The 9,402-nt window shown below is 43.2% G+C and overlaps 1 long non-coding RNA gene across 1 annotated transcript; it reads left to right on the top strand.

The window, feature by feature from the left end:
* The first annotated feature begins 1,997 nt into the window (after positions 1-1,997).
* On the top strand, positions 1,998-9,067 carry LOC129031761 (uncharacterized). Its single transcript, XR_008501113.1, has 3 exons — positions 1,998-2,127; positions 7,142-7,278; positions 8,822-9,067. It is a non-coding gene; the product is annotated as an uncharacterized LOC129031761 (long non-coding RNA).
* The last annotated feature ends 335 nt before the right edge of the window (positions 9,068-9,402 follow it).

Here is a 9,402-nt window from a genome sequence, read left to right as displayed (position 1 = left end):
TCCTCCTCCTTCTTCTTTAAAAAAATCTGTCTTCTTCTGTCATTCAGTTACAAACCCACTGACTGCTCCAGCCCCACCAATCACTTTTCCTTTGGAATTCTTATTCCGGGTAGCCAGCACAATACAAGTTAGCATTTGACTTAATAGTGCTATATTCTGTCTTGTTAACAAAATTACTTCTTGTATATTAGAGCCATCTTCTCAATGGGATTATATATGCTCCCATGGAAGAGAATCTAGACATTTGCTGCTTTGTACTTACTGTCCTTCATTAGTGAATGTTAGCTTTATGACAGACTAATAATTATGAGAAAAACAGTAATAGTTATTTTATCAATACTGAGGTCTGAATAGTCGAGTGTAGAGATTTGCTTTTGGTTTTGTTTAATGCCCGTTTGAAGAGCTTCCTGATGAAATGGGATGTGCTTGGCATTGTGCTTGGAGTTGTCATCATCATTCTCATCATCCTCATCCTCATCCTCATCACCATGTCACAATAAACACTGCTTCCAGTTAATATTGACCCCTTCTTATGTGCCAATTATGTTATTTAATTCTCAAAATAGTCTTAATGACATACTCCAAAGGTAAAATCAAACTGTGTTTTTTCCTACCCTCACACAACAGCACTCAGCTCTGGTCACCAAAATGTGTGTGGGAATTTCTCCCTACCAATAACCAGTTCTCTAATTTAATTCCGACGCCATCTACCTGGAGACAGTGTCATATCCCACAGGTTATGGGTGCATTCCCACAAGACTGACCCCACTTCAGATGCCAACCACAAGCCCCGAGTTGTAGTCTATGCTTCTGTCTCAATGACTGTAAATGGAGAGTTCCCAACACCCCCTCCTTGGGTTTGATTAATTTGCTAGAGTGGCTCACAGAACTCAGGGAAACACTTACTTACATTTACTCATTTATCATAAAATATACTACGAAGGATACAGATGAACAGCTGGATTCTAAAGACACTTTAGCAAATCCTTAGATTTGCAAGGTAAATCTAAGGATTTGTAGGGCAAGGTAAGAGGGAAGGGGTGCAGAGCTTCCATTCCCTCTCCAGGCACAGCACCCTCCAGGAACCTCTGTGAGTTCAGCAACCAGAAAGCTCTCTGACCCTGTCCTTCCCCGTTTTTATGGAGGCTTCGTTATGCCGGCATGACTGATGATATCATTGGCCATTGGTGATCAATCTCTAGTCCCTGTCTCCTCCTAAGAGGTTGGAGAGTGGGGTGAATGCCCCAATCCTCCACTCATGGTTTGGTCTTTTTGGTGATCAGTCCCCATCCTGAAGCTTTCTAGGGGCCCGCAGATGTCATTCATCTTATTAGCATACAAAAGGCACTCTTATTACTACAGAAATTTCAAGGGTTTTAGGAGCTCTGTGCCAGGATTGAGGGACAGGATCAAATTTTTTATTATTATATCACAATATCACACATAGATATCACTTCTCCCATTTTGTAAATGAGAAAACATGTGTCTAGAGAGCTTACTAACTCCATTTATTGTAATTGACTTATTCAATAGTAATAGAGCACCAATTATGTCTCAAAAATATTTTGCAGTTCTGCAAATATTATCTCATTTCATTCTCAAGACAATCTTAAATGAGGTAAGGTTTCATTGTCCTTATTGCACAGATTAGAAAACTAAGAATCCTGGAGAACTTAGTAACTTAACTACTGTTTCATGCAAGTCTACACACTAAAAGAATGGTGGAATTCAGTGAGTGAACTCAGTTCTGATTGACTTTGTATCCTGATGCTGCCCTAAGATGTTGGCAGAGTAACCCTACCCCATGCTCCATGCTTACCGCATACAAGAGGGCCTTGTAAATTCCTTGCAAATCAGAAACACACAACAGAGATTTGGGAACACATGGACTCCTCTGCCTCTTGGAACTTAGCAGGGGCACAGAGTGACTTGTCTCCTTAAACATCCACTGTGTGACTAATACTGTTCCAGCCCCAGGGAAACATTTCTTCACATCTCTTCCTATTTCCTCAGAATAAAAGACAACTGTGTTGGAAGATTGCCAAGGTTTGTAGCTGTGCCACCGCAGACTTCAGAGATGAACACTGCCTTGGAGACAGGGAGGATTCAAGTTGCAGAAGCACTTAGGTAAAAGAAAAGATAAGCTAATTAAGTTGTCAGAATTTTCCTTGAAGAAAGACTAATTAAATTGCCAGATTCTCTCTCTCAGAACAGTGAAGACTGTAGAGTCTTGCAAAACAGAGTATCATTATCCACTAGTGCTAACATTCATTTTCCTACTTCATTTCATGTTCCAGTTGGAAGTACTCACCAGTTAGGTCCATAGTCACAAACATTGCACTGATGTCTGGGGAACATTTTGCAAAATTGTATGTCTATAAGTCTAGACACAACACCATGAAGCATAGTACCTACTCATCATGTTGACATTTAGGTGGACAGTGAATGCCAGAATCATGAATAGTTTTATGTTTAGATAACCAATTTAAAAGATTTAAACTTTCAAAAACTTAAAAAGAGCTTTTACAAAATACATTTGATTTTAAAAGTTGATAGTAGTTATAACTTTACTTTGCCTTTAACTTTGGTGCATAATTTAGACTATTTTTGAAAAAAAAACTTTTTGTAAAATTTAAGAAAAATAATTTTAATTTTTCATTGACACCTTTGAAGGAACTTTTAAATTTTGTATTCAATTCTTTTTTTTTTTTTTTGGTTGAGATGGGGTTTCACTCTTGTTGCCCAGGCTGGAGTGCAATGGTGTGATATTGGCTCACTGCAACCTCTGCCTCCTGGGTTCAAGCAATTCTCCTGCCTCAGCCTCCCGAGTAGCTGGGATTACAGGCACGCACCACCACAATTTTTGTATTTTTTAGCAAAATTTAGCAAAATTTGTAAATTTTGTATTTGTAAAAATTAGCCCAGCTAATTTTTGTATTTTTAGTAGAGACGGGGTTTCACCATGTTGGCCAGGGTGGTCTCAATCTCCTGACCTCGTGATCTGCCCGCCTCAGCCTCCCAAAGTGCTGGGATTACAGGCGTGAGCCACCGCGCCTGGCCCCATTTTGTTTTTTAATCTCTAATATCATTACTGACAATAGAACACAAATTATGGTTAAACTTTTAACATAATTTATGATTTTAATGAAATGAAGTAAGGGATAAAAACTTCCATGGAATAAACATGTAATAATATATTAATTAACTATTTTTTATCATCACCCATCCAAACATTACCTACTCATCAGTAGAATACCCAGGAAGGCACAATCACTGCACTCAGCTGCCTTTGGCATTTTGCTAGTTTTAGTAACATAAAAGCCATAAGGTTACACATTTTGAAAGTTTGTTGCAGAGAAAGGTGTATTTATCAAGAGAGGAGGATAGAATGTACTTGATCAGGCGGTTTGTGAGCTTGATTTATATCTTTTAGATATTTGGACACATGCCATGATGGACCAAATTGTGTGCCCCCCCCAACTCCGATTCATATGTCAAAGCCTGAATATGGCATGAGGGCTCCCAGCTGTACTTTTGCCTTGAGCCCTGCAAATGAACCTGTTAAGGGCAGCCTTGCTAAAAGCCAAGCTTTTTTACTTTGTTTTAAATTGACACATAATAATTTGTACATATTTATAGGATACAGTGTAATGTTTTGATGCTTGTCTATGTCGTACAAGGATCAAATCAGGGTATTTAGCGTATCCATCACCTCAAAAGACTTGTCATTTCTTTGTGGTGAGAACATTAAAAATGTTCTCTTCTAGCTATTTTGATATGCACAATATATTATTGTTAACTGCAGTCACCTTACTGTGGTAGAACACCAGAGCTCTTTTCTCCTATTTAACTTTGTACTGGTTGACCAACGTTCTCCCTTCACTCCATCTTCCCTTCCCCAGCCTCTTGCAACCACTCTTCTACTTTCTGTTTCTATGAGATCAACTTTTACAGATTCCACGTATGAGTGAGATCATGGTGTAATTGTCCTTCTGTGCCTGGCTTATTTAACATCATGTCCTCTAGATTCGATCCATATTGTCTCAAATGACAAGATTTCATTCTTTTTTATGGCTGAATAATATTCCATTGTATATATGTATCACATTCTTCCGTAGATGGGCACTTAGGTTGCTTCTAAATCTTGTCTACTGTGAATAGTGCTACAATAAACATGGGAGTGCTGATATCTCTATCATATGGTAGTTCTAGTTCCATTTTTTTTTTTTTTTGAGATGAAGTCTCGCTGTTGTTGCCCAGGCTGGAGTGCAATGCTGCGACCTAGGCTGGCTCACTGCAGCCTCCACCTCCCAGGTTCAAGCAATTCTTGTGCCTCAGCTTCCTGAGTAGCTGGGATTACAGGCACCTGCCACCACACCCTTCTAATTTTTGCATTTTTAGTAGAGACGGCATTTCACCATGTTTGCCAGGCTGGTTTCGAACTCCTGACCTCAGGTGATCCACCCACCTCGGCCTCTCAAAGCGCTGGGATTACAGGTGTGAGCCACCACGCCCAGCCCTGTTTTAAATATTTGAGGCACCTCCATAGTGTTCTCCATAATGGCTGTACTAATTTACATTCCCATCAACAATGTATAAGAATTCCCTTTTCTCTTCTAACGGGGTGAGGTGATATCTCATTATGGCTTTGATTTGCACTTCTCCACCATAGAAGAATTTTGGAAACACAGATATAACTTCCAAATTCACAAGTGTTACTAGTTAGAAATCCAGGGTTCAAACAGGAGTCTGACTCCTGAGCTTCTGCCTCAAAATGTGTTGCCAACCCTTTGCTAGGCTGTCAGCCTGGTTAAAGTGCATGTCAGAGAAGTTCCCAACCTCTGCACCCTCTGTGTTAGGAAAGACGAGGGTTAGAAAGGGGGATGGGGCAGGGCTGGGGGCTTTGCCTGCTCTACCAATTAGGGGTATTTGGAAAAGAGATGGGAAGCACAAATGGATTTGCTGAGATCCTAACAAGACCCAGGATTCCTTCAGTGGCCTGACTGTTTACAGCAGGACCGTCCAGTAGAGAAAGAATGTGAACTGCATATATAATTTTAAATTTTCTGGCCAGGTGTGGTGGCCTTGCTTGTAGTCCTAGCACTTTGGCAGGCCAACGTAGGCTGATTGCTTGAGCCCAGGAGGTCATGACCAGCCTGGGCAAGATGGTGAGACCCCGTCTCTATAAAAAATACAAAAATCAGCTGGGCATGGTGGCACACGCCTATAGTAACAGGTACTCAGGAGGCTGAGGTGAGAGGATCCCTTGAGCCTGGGAGGTGGAGGTTGCAGTGAGCTGAGATTGCATCACTGCACCCCAGCCCGGGTGACAATCTGTTTCAAATTTTTTTTCTTTAGTAGCTACATTAAGAAAATAAAAAGAAACAGGTAAAGTTAATTCTAATAATATATTTTATTTAACCCATCGAGTAATGACTAGAAAATTATTAATGACGTATTTCATTTTTCATACTTCACCTTAGAAATCTGGGGTGTATTTTACACTGAGTACATCTCGATGCCAACCAGCTACCTGTGAGCACTCAAGGGACACGTGTGGCGAGCAGCGATCATGTCAGACAGTGCAAGTCTAGGTGTGCATTTGGACATCTGTGTCTGAGCGGCCTTGGGGATTTATGGCCCTCTGGGGACCAGGATTCCATCACTAGTTCTCGCTGTCTCCACACCTAGCTGTATGGTTGATTAGTTCTCTTTTTCTGCTGGCGTGAAGTCAGGTTCACAAGATGTGTGTGGCCACCCTGAATTTATTTCTCAGAGGATTTACAGATCGTACAGGGTGACACATCTGGTGTGCAGTGCTCCAGCCCCAGCCAAGGAGGCAGTAAAAGTGTATCAAGAAATCCTTGGCCCACAGATTTTTGCCAACAAACCTTTCTCTATTTCTCATTGATGGCTATGGAATGGTAAAAGTTTGGAGATACCCTAATTTTCAGTTAGCTGGGTTATCTCAGAGAGACACTTTCCCTAGTGAGTGTTCTTAACACCTTTTTGAGTGGAAAGAAACATGCTTTTGAAGTGACATTCCAGGATGAATTCCTTCTGTTTCTAGAGAGAGTGAACATTTTCACAGTCAAAGAAGGTGCCAGCAATTTGGATTTTGGACTTGACTGCTTGGGAGAAGGGTTCAGAATTTCAACCAGCAACATGCCAAATCCACCTGCGCCTCTCAGTGTTTGTGCACAGCCACTTTCTTTTATGCATTTAAATTCTCTCTCCCCACTCTTAAGCATTTCCTGTGGAATAACATTCCCTGAATCCTAGCTTAAAAATAAACATAGTGGTCAACAGCTGGCCTTTGCAGTCTGGCAGAATGGAGGTTTTGTTCTGACTGTCACTTACTGGCTGGGTGATCATGGCAAGACATTTCCTCGTGGCAAAGAATAGGCGAAAAGGTATTTTCTCACATGTAAAATAAGCGTAATTCCTATATCCTAGGTTTTTGTGAGGATCAAAAGTAATAGTGCCCACAATGCACACAATGCACAGTGACTGCCTGCATATAGGTAAGCAAATGTCGACTGCTACCGAAGTCTCTTGAGCCCTGGCATCTCCCTGGTTGACCAACTGTAGGCTGATGCCTAAATCTGATGCTTTGTATAGGGAATGGCTTGATTCCTAAGTAAAGGCCTTGACATGCGGAAGTTTGATTCTCTTCTCTGTGGAGATCAGAGGTTCTCACACAGTGAGTTGGTGCTGGGCTCACCACCCCTTGCTGAAGTTTTTTGTTGTTACTTTTTTTTTTTTTTGAGATGGAGCCTCAATCTGTCATCCAGGCTGGAGTGCAGTGGTGTGATCTTGGCTCACTGCAACCTCAGCCTCCCAGGTTCAAGCAATTCTCCTGTCTCAGCCGAGTAGCTGGGATTACAGGCATGGGCCAGCATGCCCAGCTAACTTTTATATTTTTAGTAGAGATGGGGTTTCACCATGTTGGCCAGGCTGGTCTGGAACTCCTGACTTCAGCTGATCCACTTGCCTTGGCCTCCCAGTGCTGGAATCACAGACATAAGTTACCATGCCCGGCCCTTGCTGAGTATTTATTTTTCTCTCTTGATTCTTTCTTCTTCTACTTCTCTTCTCTTCACTACTTTCACTTCACTTTTTCTTTCTGGTTCTTTTCCAGCTTGTGACCTGGGGATGCTGGTGCCCTGTATATGCTTGGCTTGTCTCAGGCAAGGTCTGAGAAGCAGTTCTTTTAAGCAGGCTCTTCAGCACACCTGTTTCCTTTCTTGTGGGTGACAGCTGTGCAGTAATCCTGAGGTAAGAGCTGGGAACCTCCAGTCGTTGCACTCGGCTCAGTGTGGGTTTTCCATAAATGGCCTCTGATGATGTGCTGGAGGGAGATAATTAACGCCTGGGATGCCCTATTTATACATTTGGTGCAGAGCTCACCCACCCACCTCCATCCTGGGAACCAGCCTGGCCTCCAGCCTATCGGAGAGGCTGTGCAGCTGCCACTTCACAGGGATACCTGTGGCCTATGTATGGCAGGGTGAGGAAGTGGCTGCTATGTGGGAGACACAGTGGGAAGGGCCATCAGACGGTCATCTCAGGGAGACCACAGGTAACGGGGCGGTTGGGCAGATGGCATGGGCAGCAGGGCTGTGGAGCTGAGGCCCAACGGGGAAGAAAAGATCAGAGCCAGGCATGGGAGTGGGACACAAAGGCCAACAGTCAGACTGCAGCCAGTGGCCAGAAGTCAGGGGGCAGCTGGGAGTCAGGGAGCCCTCAAGACCTAGAGGCAAGGGGAGCCAGTGGTCACAGGTCAGGAGTATAACTGGACATCAACAGCTCATCAGCCCCTTCCTCAGTTGGGTGGCCCCTGAGTGCCTCCTGCTGTGGGGGCCCCTGCACGCCTCCCGCTGTGGGAGCTGCCGATGGTAGCATGTGGCAGATAGGGCAGGAAGGTGGGTGGGGGTACTGGGTTGAGAGGTGTGGGATCTGGGGTAAGGGCAGAGTTTGACATTTTGGCAGAAGTAGTGGTACTAGGTGTTGTTATGAACTGAATGTTTGTGTCGCCCCCAATTTATATGTTGAAGCCCTAACCCCAAATGTGACTCTATTAACGTTAAGTAAGTCGTGAGGGTGGGGCCATGACCCATTAGGATTGGTGTTCTTAAGAGAAGAGGCAGAGAGAGAGAACTTCCTTGCTCTCCTGGCCGTGTGAGGGCACGGTGACGAGGTGGCTGTCTGCAGCGTGGAAGAGGGCCCTGCAGAACTTGACCACGCTGGAACACTGATCTCAGGCTCCAGCCTCCAGAATTGTGAGGAAATAAATTCCTGCTGTTTAAGCCACCCAGACTTTTGGTATTTTGTTATGGCAGCCTGAGCTGACAAAGAGAGTTGTTAAGGTTTGATTTTGGGGGAGTGTGGGGAAGGGAACATGTACTTTGAGAGGCAGATAGTTTTGGGTCTGAATCTGGCTTTGTGATTACCAACCTATGTGGCCCTCGGCAGCCTGTTGACATTCTTTGAGTGTGTTTCCACTGACTGAAAGGGGGCATGAGATGTATGTACCTCTTTGGGGTGTCAGGAGGATTTAACACGATGAGAAAGTATGGAATGGCAAGATACTTTCAGATATGTGATAACTGCTTTAAAAAGTTGTTTTTCTCTCTCTTAGTTATTGAAGAAGCTTTTGCTGAACAGGTGATGTGGTTCTGTGTGGCAACATATAATGTTGCCCACTACAGATGACCTGGCTGGAAACAGCACCTGGAATGGGCTTGAGGTGGCATGTGCACACTGGGCACAGATGCATGTACTCACACCTTCTGGCTTTGTTCTCTGCCTTGCTTTACAGGTGCCAGGGATCTGCCCTAAGATGAAGTGGGCTACAGTGAAGATGAGGAAGGGAGTCAGAGGTCATCACCTGGCCCCATGGTTGTGAAGGGAAGGAGAGAGACAATGCCTTAGTGATTTCTCGATTTCTATGTAGTCACAGAATAGGAATTTGTGACTTTGGGGTCATAAGTAGCCGCCACTTGCTAGCCCCAACCTCTGTACCTAATCCTTGAGACCCGAGCTCTTCAGCTTACCTCGTGTGTTTCCCGAGCCCCTGAGATGTGGATGGTCTCAGCTGGGATAATGCTGTAAGTGTAAACTATATGCTGGATTTTAAAGACTTTGAAAAAAAGAAGGTAAAGTATCTCGTAAATAATTTAGAACATTGGCTGCATGTTGAAATGATCATATCTGAGATCATATTTGAAATGATCAAATTTGAGTTAAATAAAATATATTATTAAAATTATTTCTCCCAGTTTCTTTTTACTTTTTAAAAGTGGTGCCCAGGAAATTGAAAATCACATATATAATTCATATTATGTTTCTATTGGTCAGCACTGCTTTACAGCAAAATTCAGGTGATAAAGAGAAAGAATT

Source organism: Pongo pygmaeus, chromosome 11, assembly GCF_028885625.2.
Source record: "Pongo pygmaeus isolate AG05252 chromosome 11, NHGRI_mPonPyg2-v2.0_pri, whole genome shotgun sequence".
Classification (NCBI taxonomy): Eukaryota; Metazoa; Chordata; class Mammalia; order Primates; family Hominidae; genus Pongo; species Pongo pygmaeus.
This window is presented reverse-complemented; position numbering and strand designations above follow the sequence as displayed.